Below are 17,429 nucleotides of genomic sequence, written 5' to 3' on the forward strand. Positions count from 1 at the left end.
CCGAGGGCAGATGGCCTGAGGTCAGGAGTTAAGACCAGCATGGCCAACACGGTGAAACCCCATCTCTGCTAAAAATACACACACATGCAAAAAAAAAATCACTGGGCATGGTGGCACATGCCTGTGGTTAGTCCCAGCTTCTTGAGAGGCTGAGGCAAGAAAATCGCTTGAACCCAGGATGCAGAGATTGCAGTGAGCCAAGATAGTACCACTGCACTCCAGCCTAGGCGATAGAGCAAGACTCTGTCTCAAAACAAACAAACAAACAAACAAACAAAAAAACACTCAAATCATGGGATTGAGTGTTCAATCATTCAATGAATTTTTATTGAACGCCTACTACATGCTAGGTACTTAGGGATGTAACAGGAAACAAGCCTTACATGATTCTACCTTAATGAAACTTAGAAGAAGGAATATACTTATGGTATAGTGAAAGAAACATATTTATTAGAAATAAAACATAAAAAGCATAAAAAGTGTTGAAGAGTGCTCTAAAAGAACAGAGGTTTCTGTGAATCATCTACTTTATGTTATTTATTTATTTATTTTGAGACAGTTTTGCTCTGTCACCCAGGCTGGAGTGCAGTGGCGTGATCTCAGCTCACTGCAACCTCCGCCTCCCAGGGTCAAGCGATTCTCCTGCCTCAGCCTCCTAAGTAGCTGGGATTACAGGCACCCACCACCATGCCCAGCTTATTTTTGTATTTTTAGTAGACACGGGGTTTTACTATGTTGGCCAGGCTGGTCTTAAACTCCTGATGTCAGGTGATCCGCCTGCCTCAGCCTCCCAAAGTGCTGGGATTACAGGCGTGAGCCACTGCACCCAGCCCCGAATCATCTACTTTAGACTGAGGCATCTGAGAAGCACTCAAAGGACATTTCAGTGGAGAACCGTGGGTGTGAAGGACGGAGTCACACGGAGACTGGGAAGGGATGGACCTTCGTAGGACAGAGGGCAACATGTGCAAAGCTTGTGCTGGGAGGTGAAGGGAGAACAACTCACTGGAGGAAGCAAGGAAGGGGAGATTTAATTAGAGCTCACAGCCAAGATCAGAACATGCGGGATCTGATAATTTATTTCCAAGTTATTCTGAAATCAAAGAGAAGCAGGCTTTTAAGCTAAGAATGTAGCACATTGGCTGGTATAGAATAAGAGTTCAAAAAAAGTGTAAGCTCCCTTCCCTACCCTGAAACAACCACAGTAAATAAAAATGGCCCCTCTGTTTTGAATTATTTATTTATTTTTGCTTTCAAACTGTTTTCTTAAAAAACAAAACAAAACAAAACACTATAGAGTAGTGAGTGGAGGTGGAGGGGTAAGGGTGGAATACTCAAAACGTTCAAAATCAAACGAGCCAGAAACTCCTAGCTGGAAATTTTCTCTCTAGATCTCTGCAGGAATCAGTGGAACCATGAGACACAGGGCCGAAAGCAGCAGAGCCTGGAATTATTTCTCTAAGCAAGACCCAGACGCCAGGCAGGTAGTGAAATTGCTCCTGCCCCACCTCCATCCTTGCTGCCTATCTGAGAACAGAGTCTGCCAACCCCTCCTGATGACAGACTGACCCCTCATGGCCATTGCAGGCTGGAAGCCATAAGCTTAAACCACTTCGATACCACGAAAGCAAAATGTATGGTTGGCAAAAAGCAAAAAAAGAAAAAAAAAAAACCTGGTTACTGGCGAGTGCAGAACCACAGTCTGGGTCAATGACAAATTATCCAGGATGAAGCTTGGTGTGACTCAGGCGCTTCTTAGTCCTCTAAAATTCATCACATTTTGTTTATTTGTTCACTACCCACTTACAGTAGATGCCAAGAAATATATATAACAAGATTATAGATATAAATTTAAAATTAGGACTTAAGAAAGATAATCTAGAATAAGAGGTAAAAACAGAAGAACAGAGCAGGATGGAAGGTAGAATAAAGATATACAGGCCAGAAGGCCAGTTACCAAACTGGATTTGAAAACATGGCACCAAGTTCCCTGGTGGCCAAGTCAAAAAGGGCAGTTGAAGATGTTCTCATGGTCAACAAAAAGAAACACACTTAACTGCAGAACAAGCACTGTCCTGCCATGTGACCTCAGATAAGTGATTTAACCTACTTAGACTCAACTGCCTCATTTCCAAAAAGTTAGTGAAACCTATTGAATGTTTAGGTAAAAAGTTGTAATAAAAAGCAAGAATGGGAAAGGATTCCCTATTTAAAATGGTGCTGGGAAAACTGGCTAGCCATATGCAGAAAACTGAAACTGGGCCCCTTCCTTACACCTAATACAAAAATTAACTCAAGATGGATTAAAGACTTAAATGTTAGACCTAAAACCATAAAAACCCAAGAAGAAAACCTAGGCAATACCATTCAGGACATATGCATGGGCAAGGACTTCATGACTGAAACACCAAAAGCAATGGCAACAAAAGCCAAAATTGACAAATGGGATCTAATTAAACAAAGAGCTTCTGCACAGCAAAACAAACTATCATCAGAGTGAACAGGCAACTTACAGAATGGGAGAAAAGTTTTGCAATCTATCCATCGGGCTAATATCCAGAATCCACAAGGAACTTAAACATATTTACAAGAAAAAAACAAACAACCCCATCCAAAAGTGGCCAGAGGATATGAACAGACACTGCTCAAAAGAACACATTTATGTGGCCAACAAACATGTGAAGAAAAGCTCATCATCACTGGTCATTAGAGAAATGCAAATCAAAACCACAATGAGATACCATCTCATGCCAGCTAGAATGGTGATTATTAAAAAGTCAGGAAACAACAGATGCTGGCGAGGATGTGGAGAAATAGGAATGCTTTTACCTTCAACCATTGTGGAAGACAGTGTGGTGATTCCTCAAGGATCTAGAACCAGAAATACCATTGACCGAGCAATCCTATTACTGGATATATACCCAAAGGATTATAAATCATTCTACTATAAAGACACATACACACATATGTTTATTGCAGGACTATTCACAATAACAAAGACTTGGAACCAACCCAAATGCCCATCAATGACAGACTGGATAAAGAAAATGTGGCACATATACTCCATGGAATACTATGCAACCATAAAAAAAAAAGATGAGTTCGTGTCCTTTGCAGGGACATGGATGAGGCTGGAAACCATCATTCTCAGCAAACTAACACAGGATCAGAAAACCAAACACCACATATTCTCACTCATAAGTGGGAGCTGAACAATTAGAACATATGGGCACAGGGAGAGGAACATCACACACTGGGGCCTGTCGAGGGGTGGGGGGCAATGGGAGGGATAGCATTAGGAGAAATACCTAATGTAGATGACAGGTTGATGGGTGCAGCAAACCACCATGGCACATGTATACCTATGTAACAAACCTGCACTTTCTGCACATGGATCCCAGAACTTAAAGTATAACAATAATAATAATAAGCAAAAATGGCTGATGTTTTAGCCTAGACTCTAAAATAAGGATCCCAAACTCGAATGTCTATCATGCGCAGTGAGCAACAAAAATAAGAGAAGCCACCTCAGCATAACACAATAGGGAGTAGTGGGGACTGTGGTAAACCAGAAAGCCCAGATTCTGTCTACAGAGTGAGGCTGCTCCTCATTTTCAACTGCTTGTTGTCCTGTAGGAATGTGGGCCCACTTTGCCCTGTCTTGTGATTTTTAAGGGGAGCTTGAAATCAGCATTTTTAATGTAAATACTTCTAATTTTTAAACATTTGGTCTTAACTCAAATTGACTTAAAACAATGTACAGGTCAAACACAGCCTCATCTGAAGGCCAGTTTCAGAAAGAAATAGCAAATTCCTGTAGAGTCTTACCCATGAATTTTTCTATCTCCAGGTTAGATTGCAATCCCCAGACCCAAACTTCATCCAGCTAAGTATCTCAAAGAAGCATTTCTCAATGAAGATCTGATTCTTTTGGAATCACATTTTGCACACATTGTTCAGCCCCTACGGTATCTTAGGGGCAGTGAATGATACACCAGAGTAATAAGTCTCCACCAAGTAGCCAGACAAGCCTGGCTGTGTACTCCATCAGAACGCTGGACAGCTCCCCAGGCATTCTCAAGGTTTGGTGATATCTGCAGAAAAAGCCCTTTCATCATCAACTTCAAGGCATATTGCTGGATTTATTTCTACTAGAAGCCAGAAAATTCCCATTACTCCCCAAGTCTTTCTTCCTCTGTGCAGGCCCCTGGATAAGGTCTTCTTCAGGGAGCATTGCCACTCTGTTCAGTGCAACAAGCACTTGTCAAATGCTCATTGTAAATCATGGAAAGTGAATTAATCTGACCAGGGTTCACGTTAAAGTTCTCCCATCCATCAGCTGTGTAATCTTGGGCTGATCCCTGTATGCCTGTTCCCTCATCTATACAAGATGAGTGATATGGTTTGGTTCTGTATCCCCACCCAAATCTCACCTTGTAGCTCCCATAATTCCCATGTGTTGTGGGAGAGACCCGGTGGGAGATGACTGAATCATGGGGGCAGGTCTTTCCCATACTGTTCTCATGATAGTGAATGGGTCTCACGAGGTCTGGATGGTTTTAAAAATGGGAGTTTCAGCCGGGCTCGGTGGCTCACACCTGTAATCCCAGCACTTTGGGAGGCCAAGGCAGGTGGATCACCTGAGGTCAGGAGTTCAAGACCAGCCTGGCCAATATGGTGAAACCCCGTCTCTACTAAAAATACAAAAATTAGCTGGGCATGGTGGTATGTGCCTGTAGCCCCAGCTACTTGGGAGGCTGAGGCAGAAGAATCGCTTGAACCTGGGAGGCAGGGGTTGCAGTGAGCTGAAATCATACCACTGCACTCCAACCTAAAACCTGGTTTTCTTTTATTTATATATATATATTTTTGAGATGGAGTTTTGCTGTCACCAAGGCTGGAGTGCAGTGCCACGATCTCGGCTCACTGCAATCTCTGCCTGGTGGGCTCAAGTGATCCTCCTACCTCATCCTCCCGAGCACAGGCACCCGCCACCATGCCCTGCTAATTTTTTGTATGTTTAGCAGAGACAGGGTTTCACCATGTTGGCCAGGCTGGTCTTGAACTCCTGACCTCAGGTGATCCACCTGCATCAGCCTCCCAAAGTGCTGAGATTACAGACATGAGACACCGCGCCCAGCCTAAAACTGGTTTTCTTCTTTTTTCCATCGTCTTTTCAACAAAAATCTCACTACACAAAGTAAAGCACTCCTGAATAATCAGGGTCCGTCAGACTCAGGCTGGGCCCTTCTCATCTGTCAGTCTGTGCAGCTCTTCTTCCTCCAAGGAAACACACGTACCTGTCCTAGAGCCCTGATTTATGTCTCTGCCATTCCTGACTGTCACCTAGTGGTATATGTCCCTCCTTTCCCACCTGGGCCCCAGCCCTGACTTGGATTGAGGTTGCTGACTGCAGCTTGGCAATCCATTCTCCTCTTTGGTCCAGAAAGATTCTCCAGGGTGTCATGTCCTCAGATTCCACAGCCCTGGGATCTTTTCCTTTTAAGCTTCAAATGGATTGTCTCAGATGTTTAAATATAGCTGGCGCCTGCCTCTTGCCTGATTATTTTGGAGGTGGTATTGGTCAGGTCTCTTTCTGTTGCAAAGAGACAGAAGACCAACTGGACACAGTTAAGCAAATAGTGAATTCATTGGTTCATATATCTGAAGAGTCCAGGGGTAGAACTGGCTTCAAGTACACTTGGATTCAGGAGCTCAAACAATACTTTGGGATCAACTTCTCTAACTCCTGATTCTGCTCTCCTCCTGGTGGGGAAATGTGGTGGCTTCTGGGAGCTCCAGCTGATAAAAGTTGAGTAGATGCCTCCAGACATAATAAAACTAGAGTTACACGGAACAGCATGAACATAGGCCCCGGAGTTCTACCTTCGCTCCTCACCTCCACCCACCATTTTGCTTATTTTGTCCTGTTCAGCCCTGCAGGGAGGCTCCTTTTCTTAATCTCTGGTTCCGCTTATGCCACAGCTCCCAGCTCCACCTTCTTAACTCCAGGAGGCCGCCTTGTCTTCCTCCCCAAGCTAAAGCCGAAGCCCCACCTCTTCCTGTTTACAAGGCCCTACGAGCCTTCACTTCCTGCCCAGAGGGAAGCTGTAAACCCTTAGGTCATTGGTGCTGTATATTTGACAGTCAGACCCTGCACCCAATGAATGATGGAGGTGGTTCGAGTATCAGCCCCACCAACATCTCTTAATGCTTTTTGTTGAAAGTGATAGAAGCACAACTGATTGGAAGGATACTAAAGGATCTTTAATTATTGTTAATATTATTATTAGATAGAATAACCTGTTGTTGTCATTGTTAGAAACATTTATGAAGCATTTAATCCCTTCTAGGTATTATTCCAGCACTTTGCATGTATCTCGTTTAATCTTCACAACCACCCTTTGAGGTGGGTATTCCTATTCATTCCATTTTATTTATTTATTTATTTATTTGAGATGGGGTCTTCCTCAGTCACCCAGGCTGGAGTACAGTGAGGTGATCCTAGCTCACTGCAGCCTCAACCTCCTGGGCTCAAGCAATCCTTCTGCCCCAGCCTGCAGAGTAGCTGGGACCACAAGTAAACACCACCACATATGGCTAATTTTTTGAATTTTTTTGTAGAGATATGGTCTCACTATATTGCCCAGGCTAGTCTTGAACTCCTGGGTTCAAGCAATCCTCTCATGTCGGCCTCCCAAAGTGCTGGGATTACAGGCGTGAGCCACTGTGCCTGTCTATCCCATTTTATAGAAGACAAAAACAGCTGTCACACACCTAGTCAATGAGCCAGGATTTGAACCCAGTATTTGGTCTGGCCCAGAGTCTGCACCCATCACCATTAGACTATAATCAAAGAACAGGTAACTGGAAGAGCAAGAGTGTAAAGTATAACTGAAACCAAGCTCTTGAGTTTCAAATGGACTCTTCATCTCTGCCTCTGCCCACCTTTCCCTTCTCACAGCAGATGAGCTTCCCTCCTGTTGGCAGGAGATGTGGGTCCCTCCAGCCTCCAGCCTCATTTCCTGCAGCCTCCACCACAGACAAGGACCCACATACAGTCTCTCCAATTCCAAGTTCAAAATCTGGCCCTGTTTGGGTCATGTGGCAATCTCTGGGCCAGGCACCTGTGGACGGGGTGCAGGGTGCTAGGGCTTCAGGGCTTTGCGGTAAAATCAACCCATGGTAGGTAGAGGTAGGACCCCACTAGGGGTCAACATGGCAGGGAAGGAAGAGGGGGTGAAAGCAGTTCTCATGAAAAAGAACACATGCGAGGACACTAGCATTTATTTCATCTGAAAGCAAGGGAAATTTGCCAGGAAGCCTCACTGGGAAGAAGCCAGTTGGCCAAGGTTCCAGAGCGACCCTCCCAGCTGTGGCCCTTCGACCTCTGGTCCAGATGCTGAACGTCACTCCCTCAGAAGTGGGCAAGCAGCTTTAATAAGGGACTAAAGGGAACCATCCTCCTGGACTCCCATGAAGGGGCATTAGCTTGCATTGTCATCCCGCTCTGCCCGCCTGGATGAAATATGGAAGGGGCCTTTGAAGACACATCCAGGGTGTTTAGCAAACGCTCCAGAATGGCTTGTCTGAAAATATCGCCTGAAAAAAGCGCAGGACTCAGGACTCGTTGTGTAATCCGTTACATTTCACAGTTGCAGTTTTGGCAGGAGGTGGGCTAAATTTACATTCGCTTTCATTTCATTCTGTTTGTCAGTTCCTCTGGCTTCTTCCTCCACCTCTCGATCCTAAGTTACACCGCAAGAGTCCCAGGGTGGTGGGGCAAGAAAGCAGGCTTCACAATCCATCAGATTTGGGTTTGAATCTTGGCTTTGCCACTTGCTAGCTGGCTGATCTTTGGAAAGTTATTCAACCTCTGTGAACCTCAGTTTTTGTTTTGTTTTTTGGGGTTTTTTTTTTGAGATAGGGTCTCACTCTGTTGCCCAGGCTGGAGTGCAGAGGTGTGATCTCAGCTCACTACAACCTCCACCTCCCAGGTTCAAGCGATTCTCCTGCCTCAACCTCCCAAGTAGCTGGGATTACAGGCGGCACCACCATGCCTGGCTAATTTTTATATTTTCAGTAGAAACAAGATTTTGCCATGTTGCCCAGGCTGGTCTCGAACCCCTGACCTCAGGTGATCTGCCCACCTAGGCCTCCAAAACTGCTGGGATTACAGGCGTGAGCCACTGCGCCTGTCCAGTTTTTTTACCTGATAAGTAAAAATACCAATGCCTACTTTGTAAGGTAGTTAAGAGGATTATACATAATACAGGGAAAGCTCTACATTAGTCAGGATGGGATGACTATGCTGCAATGTCAACTAAATCTTCAAGCGTCAGTGACTTTAGTGCAACAAAGGGCTTTTTTCTTACTTATTCCAAGTTCCTTCTTCTTCTGCAGAGTAGCTCCTCTGTAGTGAGACAAAGTAAAGCCAAGTCGCAAAGAGATGCTGGCACCAGCAGAGGAGACAGATGAACAGACATAGAAAGCATCTTGGTGTCGTGTCACTGAGTCACTAGTTCCTGCCACAAGGCGCTGGTCCATGCAGCTCCTCCCTCCCTTCTGTGAGTCACTAAGTTCTGGGTTTGCTTACAAGTGTTCCATGTTCACTTCAGTTCCTTGTAACTGAAGGATGGGGTTTCTGGATATGAGCAGGACAACAAGAGCCTCTGCTACACATGCCCAAGATCACACAACTGTGCAGAGGACACCTAGGAAAATTCAACGCAGTTACAAGGGACTGAAGCCCAAGCTGAACAATTTGCTGATTCCTTTGGTGTAAATATTCCCATGATGGCCAATTTCAAGCTACCAATGTATGCCAGCGGGCTTGCAAAATTCCAGAAAATAGAATGGTTGGTTCTTGTGGGCTGGTATGAGCCAATTCCAGCATACTGCTAGCCAGAGGGATATGGGCAGGGCAACAAGGGCATCTGCTGCACACGCCCAAGATCACACGACTGCAGAGAGCACAACTGGCATCATTCAGCACAGTGGGGTATGATTCCAGGATTATGGTCTTTACATTCTACCGTGGTGGGTGTTATTCATCCTTGTCCCTTGGCCATGCATAGACTGTGGTGATGAACAGGCACTGGGCAGGGGAAAGGAGATGCCGGTGCCACAAAGAGGAGGGCAGAGACATGGATGATTATTGAGCAGGATCTTCCAAATCATATACTCTGGCTCCACATTGAATGTTGGACTCCTCCTGAAGCATCCCTGCCAAGTAATTATCCGACCTCGACTTGGACAGTTCCCTGATGGGGAGCGCACCACACCTCTTACAGAGGATCTGCCTCCTAGGAGTCTGCCATCACCAGACTATGTTGGGATTCAAACAGCCAACGGCCTGTTAAAGAGAAGTCATTGCAGTGCGTCCAGGGCAATAGATGGATTTGTCGCTAGAGGAAGGCACTTGAAGAATGACCAAGCCGCTGGATCGGACACGTGGAGCAGATGAAGTGCCTGGGCCCAGACCCACTTCAGCAATGGCTCCTTTTGTCAAAGCTACTCAGCAAAAGCGAGACTATCCCATGATAAATGCTGATCTGGATCCTGGGCAGGGTTCTCTCTCTGACAGGGCTCCAGGACATCCCCCAGGCTGAAAAATGATGACAGTGCTCAAACTCTCTTGGGTATAAGAATCACCAGGAAGTGCCCTGGGTCCCAGCCCAGATCTTCACTCCATAGGTCTGAGGCTAACCCTGAGACCTGCCTGTCTCTCAAGGTGGAGCCAGTCTCATGGGCGTACAACATTCAGAAGGGGCCGTGCTTGGTTTAACCCTCTGTTGTCATTAGGTTCACATTCTTAATAATTTGTTTTTGTTTTTTTGAGACAAGGTCTCACTCTGTCACCCAGGTTAGAGTGCAATGGCATAATCTAGCTCATTGCAGCCTCAGCCTCCCTGGACTCAAGCGATCCTCCCACCTCTGCCTCCTGAGTAGCTGAGATGACAGGCACCCACCACCAAACCCAGCTAATTTTTGTATTTTTAGTAGAGATGGTGTTTCACCATGTTGGCTAGGCTGGTCTTGAAACCCTGACCTCAAGTGATCCACCCACCTCGGCCTCCGAAAATGCTGGGATTACAGGCATGAGCCACCACCCCTGGCCTATTTTCACATTCTTAATAATTTTACTTAAAAAAAATTTTTTTTAGAGACAGGATCTCACTATGTTGCCCAGGCTGGACTCACACTCCTGGGCTCAAGCAATCCCCATGCCCCAGCCTCCTGAATAGCTGGGACTACAGGCACATGCCACCGTGCTTGGTCCTTAATATTTTTTGAAGCTAAAGACCCTGCATTTTTATTTTGCACTGAGCCCCGTGCATTACATAGCTGGTCCCGGCTGCTGGTCTCCAAGCCATACTTAAACAGCAATGGATTAAGGAACGATGTCAAGAGTAAATGTGAACACACTTCAAACAGTTCAGCTTACATTTACTGAGCACCTAGTATGCGCTGGGCACTGGTGCCAGGCAGGCTAGAACACAATGGTCACTGAGCCCAAAGGCTGTTCTCGAGGAATTCATAGGTGAGTGGAGGATCTTAGTTTATTCATTCAGCCTTTATGTAGCTGGCAGTGTGTCTGGGGCTGAGCATCCAGCATTAAACAAAAGACCAGGCTCTGCTGGGGGAGGACCTCTTAAGGGAGAAAGATTCCACCACCACCAAAATGGGGGAATAAAGCTGAACTAAGAGTTAACAATAAAACAAGCACCTAATAGTCAGAATTAAGATTTTCAAAAATCAGAAAAGGCCCTGTAAAAGTATGATAGCCTAGGCAACACAGCAAGACCCTATCTCTACCAATAAATAAATAAACTAGCTGAGCATGGTGGCGTGTGCCTCTAGTCCCAGCTACTTGGCAGGCTGAGGTGGGAGGATCACTTGAGCACGGGAGGTTGAGGCTGCAGTGAGCCAGGATCGTGCCACTGCACTCCAGCTTGGGTGACACAGTGAGGCCCTGTCTCAAGAACAGCAGCAAAAAAGCAAAATGGAGCTGTGAGCTCTGAAGGTAGACATCTTTGAAAAGAGATGAAATTTCTCTGAAATGAATTTTCAGTATTAAGAGCCACCCTCAAACTAGAATAGCTCCCCAGTCACTGTCCTGTCACCCAGTTCTGTTTTCTTCATGGCATTTGTCAATAAGATGACCCCATATATTTGTCTGTGTGTTTACTTCAGCAACATGTGTCTTCCCACTAGAATATAAGGTTCCATGAGAGTGAAGACTTTGTCTTTTTTTTTTTTTTTTTATACAGGGTCTCACTCTGTCACCCAGGCTGGAATGCAGTGGTGCAATCTTGGCTCACTGCAACCTCTCCCTCCTGGGTTCAAGTGATTCCTTTGCCTCAGCCTCCTGAGTAGCTGGGACTACAGGCATGTGCCACCACACCCGGCTAATTTTTGTAATTTTAGTAGAGACGGGGTTTTGCCATGTTGGCCAGGCTGGTCTCAAACTCATGACCTGAAGTGATCCACCCACCTCGGCCTCCCAAAGTGCTGGGATTATAGGCATGAGCCACCGTGCCCGGCCAGGACTTTGTCTTTTGGTATTCACTATATTCCCAGGTCTAGACCACTGCCTGGCACATAACAAGTACTCCCTACATTTTTGTTGAGTGAATAAATGATTTTGTCCTCCCTGGTAAAGACAAAAGAGGAGGCTAAATTGCAGTTGATATGACTTAGCCAAATATACACATATAAACACTTCCTACCCTAAAGGATTGGGATCCTGAAAAAGGCTATCATAATAAACTAAGGAACCATTTTACAACTAAATTGTTTTTAAAACGATACACCCAATGCTGGTAACACTGTGAGTATCTTTGTCGTTGGATACAAACTCTTTGAAGAGCAATAAGGTATGAAGTGTCAAAAGCTGTAAAAATGTTCACTCTTTAGACTTGGCATTCCCACTCCTGAGAATTTAAAGAAATAATTCAAGAGTAGCAAAGAGTTTTTGCATAAAGGTGCTTATTGTTTTATTATCGGAAAAAAAAAAAACTAGAATGAGTTAACTGTATGACAGTTGCTGTACACAGCCTGTAACCATGATCATTATGAAAACTCACTGGAGCCACACAGGAAAAAGATTATGATAAATGAAAGAAGTCACATGAAAACTAGAATATATATTATGGTTCCAAGTAAGAAAACTCCTTACAAACAAGGACAAGAAGAGAGCAAGGAATCATGGAAATATTTATTATGTGTGTGGGAGACGGCGGGTTGCCTCTCGAATTTGGTCCTTTCCTTTTCCTGGACATACAGCTTGGCCAGACATTTAGGAGACCTTGCAAATAGGGGGAGCCACAGGACTGGGTTCAACTCAACAGAAAGCGACCAGACGCAATGCAACACTTCCTTTCTGGCCCATAAAATCCTACCATATGGCCAGGCATGGTGAGTCACACCTGTAATCCTAGCACTTTGGGAGGCTGAGGTGGGTGGATCACCTGAGGTCAGGAGTTCGAGTCCAACATGACCAACAAGGTGAAACCCCATTTCTACTAAAAATACAAAAATTAGCCAGGCATGGTGGCAGGTGCCTGTAGTCCCAGCTACTTGGGAGGCTGAGACAGGAGAATTGCTTGAACCTGGGAGGCAGAGGTTGCAGTGAGCCAAGATCACGCCACTGCACTCCAGCCTGGGCAATGGAGTGAGACTCCATCTCAAAAAAAAAAAAAAAAATCCTACCATGTGTGCTCCACCAAACTCTGTCTCAAAGGTGGCCTTGGAAGCCACATGTGGAAGGTGGCAGAGACTCTAGGAGCCTGAGTAGAGACCCAAATGACTATGAAAAATGCAGACCTACCCATCCTTATTCACCTGGGACCACCCTGAACTATATCATAAGAAATAAACCCCTATTGTATATACGTGCACCATTTGAGTTGGGTCTATTTGTTACAGCAGTTTAGCTAACCCTAATCCACGTATACAGTAACAACAGTGGCTGAGATGACATGTTGCACAGACATGAGAGTCAGAAAGACCTGAGTTCAAGTCCCAGTGATGACATTTACTATCTGTGTGACCTTTAGAAGCTGCCTAACTACTCTCAGACCGTTTCCTCCTCAGTTTGTTTTGAGAATCAAATGAGAAAATTACTATAAAGCCCTTAGCACTGCATCTAAGATGGGGAAGAGACAGTCAATGAATTCAAGTTTCCTGAATCCTGGTTGCATCCCTGCCATGCCCTGGGCTCTGAGAGACCGTTGCCGAAGCTAGTGTTAAAGTGAACTAAATATGGCCTGAGTGGGACTTCGTACTTCTGTACTTGAGTCCTTGTGGACCAATTGCAACCTAGCTTAATAGGTAGACACGATTGAAAACCTAACTTAGGAGTATGTGCCTGTAACAATAGCTGAGTCTTGGCCAATCCCAGAGGCCATAGTTCAACCACTCATACAATGCTCAGTGTTCAAACTGTACTCAAATAAGGCAAACGCCAACCTGTAACAATCCAGCCATCCTGTACTTCACTTCTGATTTCTGTATGTCATTTCCCTTCTTTTGTCCATAAATCTTCTTCCACCACGTGGCTGCACTGGAGTCTCTGTGAATCTGCTGTGATTCTGGGGGCTGCCCAATTTGCGAATCGTTCATTGCTCAATTAAACTGCTTTAAATTTAATTCAGCTGAGATTTTCTTTTATCACTAGTTTGAGCTGGTTTTCTAATGTTTGCAAATGGGAGTGCTGACTAATATAACGCTGCTCCAAATATTAACGTCTTTCTCCCAATCCATCACCCAGGCAGAAGTGGTCCAGCCTGGGCAACCCTAGGAGGAGGGTACGTCTCCTCTAGGAAGGCTTAGGATGGAGCCAGTGGGCAATAACTGGCTCACTGTCCCCTGCAACTTAAGTCAGAACCGGGTCCGGAAACCAAGTTGACCCCAAACCAGTCTTTCCCAAAATATGGCTCTATGCCCATCTTTGGTCAGGCTGGGCTGTTTTCCTGGACAGAGAAGTCTCAGACAAGCAGGCAGTGGTTAGTGGGCTGTGCCCAGGCTGAGAACATTTCCCAGAGCAGAGGGCATCTCTGGCAGTCCCTTAAAGCCAGCAGAGGCCAAGTCATGTCCAAGAGGCCAAAAGACCCAATATGGTGGAGACAGTCTACAGTCCCAATGAATAACGGATCCTGATGCCTTCGCTATGTACCAGGTAGTGACTGCCTGAGGGGCCCAGAGCAGCAGGAGGGCAGAGCCAGCCCATGCAGGGGCACTGGGCCGGAAGTGGGGCTCACATCCTCAGTGCACACACACACACACACACAAATGCACGCACACACACTCATACACAAATACACGCACACACACACACAAATGCACGCACACACAGATAGTTGCATTCAAACATCACATACACGTGTACATTCCTTGCAAAGTCAACTTCTGCTGATAGCACAACAAACAATGGGGCCAGTGTGGCATGGAGGAAACCCTGGAGTCCGATCTCATTTTTTTTTTTTTTTTGCATCTGTCAGGGGATAAAGATATTTGATAAAAATCCTTGAGTCACAGCCCCACCAGGTCCCTGCCTACCTGTAGACCCCATCAAGCCAGCTCCATGGCCCCTCAGATACCGCCTCACTGGGTCCCCAGGGATTGACCTCAGTCCTGGAAATGCAGAAAGATCTGTATCTGTAACAGCTGAGACTGGCAGCCTTCCACCAGCTTTACCAGAAGCAGAGCTGGAGACAGGGACTTGGGTGGATGTGGTTTTTTTTTTTTTTTTTTTGAAAGGGGCTTTCAGGAGAAGGGAGGTGAGGACTACAGGATGCAGAAGGAGACAGAGCAGAGTGAGAATGTGGTCCCTTAAAGTCCTGCCTTGACCTATCCCACGAGCAGCAGAGAGCACACCACAGGATCGTCCCCACCATGGGGCAGGGACCAGCCATTCATGTTGCTGTATCAGTTAATCACTGGGCCATTACTGGACATGGCATCCCAACCCAGGCAACTTGGCTCCCGTCTGAGGGTGATTCTCTAGAGAAGGACAGCTGTGAGCTCTCAGCAGGTGAGGCTCCAAAAGCAGCTATGCCAGTCTAGACCTCAGGGGAAGGGGGAATTCATCTCTAGGCAGGGATGATTTTCAAAACATTGAACTCTTGACATATGGGAGCACCGACTAATCAGAACAGACACTGTGACCAAACAGGCACAGCCACACCAGTGGATACCAGTGGAATGTCCACACTGCCTCTGCGAAGGGACAGTCCCATGAGCCAAGCTCTAGACCAGCTGTTCTGGGAGCACTGCATCATTGCACTGAATTCTCACAACTGCCCATAATGCTGGGACCATCCCCATTTTCCTGCCCAACAGCCTCAGTCTCATAGACACTAGGCGGTTCTCCGAGGGTCACACGGTCCAGTCAATAACGGGCAGAACTTGCACGCCCATCTGTCTGGCTCCAAAGCTGCTAAAAATTTTCTACTTGGCCTCACTGGCTTGACAAAGATTAAAAAAGAAGGCAAGTCCTTCTTTCCAAGAGATGCTAAGGTCCCTCGGCAACGCTAGATCATGATTTTATCATGTTCAGAGGGGAATGAAAGGGACAGAAAACAAGCGATGTGTGATCTCCTGTCATTTCAAGAGACACTGTTTTCAAAGAAACATACATTTCGCAGAATCAATACGCTGTGGGGCCTCAGAAAGCTGAGGCAGACACACGGCCCCGACCCGTGCACGTGGGAGCCCTGTTACAAGAGACGGCAGAAATTAAACTGAATCACCTGGAGCAAGTACATTGTAAATGTTCAATATTAATGACCCACCTCAGCCCCAAAGAAGAGAGCGCTGGGCTTTGTCCAGCTGTGTGCTCTGTTGTTAAAAGACCAACTTGTGGCCAGGCACGGTGGCTCACACCTGTAATCCCAGCACTTTGGGAGGCCAAGGCAGGTGAATCACCTGTGGTCAGGAGTTCAAGACCAGCCTGGCCAACATGGTGAAACCCCATCTCTACTAAAAATACAAAAATTTGCTGGATGTGGTGGCTACTCGGGAGGTAATCCTAGCTACTCGGGAGGTTGAGGCAGGAGAATCGCTTGAACCCAGGAGGCAGAGGTTGCAGTGAGCCGAGATCACACCATTGCACTCCAGCCTGGGCGACAAGAGCAAAACTCCGTCTCAAAAACAAACAAACAAACAACAAAAACAGAAAACAATTGTGCCTTAATGGGCATTCCTTTCCCTTCTTGCTAAGGCATGAGATGATGGCAGAACTTGTGGCCACTGTCCTGGAGGTTGACAAGCTTTTTCTGTAAAGTGCTAGATAATAAATATTTTGTGGGCCACACGATCTCTGGTGCAACTACTCAACCCTGCCATTGTCATGCAAATGTAGCCATAGATGATAATAAATGAATGGGTGTGACTGTGTTCCAATAAAACTTTATTTATAAAGCAGAAAGCTGGCCAGAGTTGGGCAATGGGCAGTAGTTTGCGCCCCCCGCCCCGCCCATCCTATTCCTTGGCTTTTTCGGGTACACCAAGGAGTGCAATCTGGAGGCTGGGCTATTTTATGGCCACTGGGCATAACCTTAACCTGGGCCTTTTGTCTGTTAACCCGGGTCAGTGGCTACGGTGAAGGTCGGGCAACCAAGGTTTAGATGGCTCAATACACATTCATGCCCACAAACCAAACCAGGAAAAAGATGTGCTAAGTTGAGCATATGACACTGTTGGTACTCAACTGTTGTTTTTTTTTTTTAAATAAATGTTTAAGTAAACTTTTTATTTTAGAACAGTTTTAGAAAAATGGTGAAAGCAGTACAGAGAGTTTCCATGTACCCCACAGCTTGATGCATTATGAACTAAAGTGCATACTTTTTTTGGGGGGGTGGGGACAGTGTCTTGCTCTGTCACCCAGGCTGGAGTGTGGTGGTGTGATCATAGTTCATGGCAGCCTCAACCCTCGACCTCCCCAGGCTCAAGCGATCCTCCATCTCAGCCTCCCAAGTAGCTGGAAATACAGGTGCATGCGACCATCCCCAGACAATTTGTTTTTGTTTGTTTGTTTGTTTTTTGAGACAGGGTCTCACTCTCATTGCCCATGCCGGTATACAGTGGCATGATCACGGCTCACTTGCAGCCTTGACTTCCCGGGCTCAAGTGATCCTCCCATCTCAGCCTCCCAAGTAGCTAGGACTACAGGTGCACACCACCAAGCCTGGCTAATTTTTTGTATTTTTTGTAGAGATGGGGTTTTGCCATGTCGCCCAGGCTGGTCTTGAACTCCTGGGCTTAAACCATCTGCCGGCCTCGGCCTCCCAAAGTGCTAGGGTTACAGGCTAGAGCCACCGTGCCCAGCCGCCTAAAGTCCATAGTTGATTCTGATTGCCTTAGTTTTTGCTTAATGTTCTTTTTCTGTTCCAGGGTACCACATGGAGCATTTTGAGGATTGCTGG

Source organism: Pongo pygmaeus, chromosome 18, assembly GCF_028885625.2.
Source record: "Pongo pygmaeus isolate AG05252 chromosome 18, NHGRI_mPonPyg2-v2.0_pri, whole genome shotgun sequence".
In the NCBI taxonomy this organism is placed as follows: Eukaryota; Metazoa; Chordata; class Mammalia; order Primates; family Hominidae; genus Pongo; species Pongo pygmaeus.